This window comes from Silene latifolia, chromosome 3 (assembly GCF_048544455.1).
Source record: "Silene latifolia isolate original U9 population chromosome 3, ASM4854445v1, whole genome shotgun sequence".
NCBI classification, from domain to species: Eukaryota; Viridiplantae; Streptophyta; class Magnoliopsida; order Caryophyllales; family Caryophyllaceae; genus Silene; species Silene latifolia.
Window position 1 is genome coordinate 100,967,263 of NC_133528.1, and position 1,890 is coordinate 100,969,152.

A 1,890-nucleotide genomic window follows, 5' to 3' on the forward strand; every position below is an offset into this window, starting at 1 on the left:
ACATTTGAGTGAAAAATTCTTGTTGATTCTTTTGCATTTGGAGGACCGCTTTTTGAACATCAAAACCTTGGTCATTTTGGTGATTGTATGGATTTTGATTTTGGTAACCTTGGTTTTGATTGTAAAAGGGTCTTTGATTTTGGTTTCTCATGGGAGGTGGGGTGTATGTTGTTTGAGGGTTTTGAACATTTTGGCTTTTGTATGAGAGATTTGGATGGAATTTGGTGTTTTCATTGTAATAGTTGGAATAAGGGGTACCACTCTTGTATGCTTGGAAAGCATTCATTTGTTCAATTGTTCCCCTACATTCACTTTGGTCATGTCCCAAAGTTCCACAATTCTCACATATCCCACTTGGGATTGATGAAGATGCCGTCATGGCATTAACATGATGCTTTGGTGATTTTGAGACTTCTTCAAGTCTAGCCATAGCTTTTTCAAACTTCAAATTGATTGTGTCAATGTGAGCACTAAGTTGAGCACCCAATTGAGTAACGGAGTCCACTTCATGCTTTCCTCCTCTAGTAGCCTTGCGAGGTCTACTATATTGTGAGTTATGGACCGCCATTTCCTCAATTTTGTTCCATGTTTGATTGTCATCAACTTCGGTGAACATTCCATTTGATCCCATGTTGAGAATGTTTCTTGAATCTTTATATAAACCGTTCCAAAATTGTTGTACCAAGAACCATTCGCTAAGTCCACGGTGAGGACATGAGCGACAAATTCCTTTGAACCGCTCCCAAGCTTCGTACAAAGATTCTTCATCCCTTTGCTTAAAACCCGTAATTTGAGCTCTTAGCATGTTAGTCTTTTCCGGTGGGTAGAATTTTATGTAGAAAGCTAGAGCCAACTTCTTCCAAGAATCAATTCCGAGAGTGGCCTTATCAAGGCCCTTCAACCATTGTTTCGCGGTGCCAATTAGAGAAAAAGGAAATAAGACCCATCGAATTTGGTCTTGAGTTACACCGGTTTGAGAAATCGCATCACAATAGTCACAAAAGGTCTCCATATGAGAATGAGGGTTTTCACTAGGCATCCCCCCAAATTGGCTCCTTTTGACTAATTGGATAAAAGCGGATTTGGCAATAAAATTTCCGGTTAGATGTTCTGGTGTGGGAGTACCATTGGGTAGGTTCTCCTCGGTGGGTACGGAATGTGATGAAAACTTAGGCATTGTAGGTTGATTTTGGGTGGTATTTTGTAATGGGTTTTCCTCACCTTCTCTTGCAAAAGGGTTGATGAACTCAATAGTTGGTTGAATATCTACAACCTCATCAATACCTCTCAAATTCCTCCTAGCAAGTCTTCTATTGGTTGTCAAAGTTCTTTCAATTTCACGATCAAAAGGTAACAAATCACCTTGTGACCTTCTAGACATGCAAAATATCAAACAACTTGAAAATAATTAGAACAAACCTTGAGGAGTTTTACTTCCCCAAGGCAAAGAAAGACACAACTAATAACAATATAAGAAAATCTAAATCAAGCTAACACCGTCCCCGGCAACGGTGCCATTTTTGATCAGTCTGTTTCGTGTTCACAATTGAATAGATATTGTCGTTGGGTCACGTCCGAATCAAAACACAATTTATAACTTCACAAACAACTCTACAATTAGTAAAGAGGCAAGTAAAGGTCGGATCCCAAGGGACGGGAATTGAGATGAGATTTCTATTGAAACTAGTGGTGTCTTAGGGGTGTCACAATTTGGGTTGATGTAGAAGGTCACTAACTAAAATAGCAATGGAAATAAATAAGCAAGATGAATTAAAAGGGTTGTAAAAAATTGATAAAAAGCACTAGGGTGTCATGGGGTCATAGGGGAATCATGGGAATTGATCATACAAACATGTTCTCAAATTATAAGCAAGCAATTATTGTTGTGAT

At 38.8% G+C, this 1,890-nt stretch overlaps 1 non-coding gene across 1 annotated transcript; it reads left to right on the forward strand.

The window, feature by feature from the left end:
- The first annotated feature begins 698 nt into the window (after positions 1-698).
- On the forward strand, positions 699-805 carry LOC141650833 (small nucleolar RNA R71). Its single transcript, XR_012546845.1, has one exon. It is a non-coding gene; the product is annotated as a small nucleolar RNA R71 (small nucleolar RNA).
- The last annotated feature ends 1,085 nt before the right edge of the window (positions 806-1,890 follow it).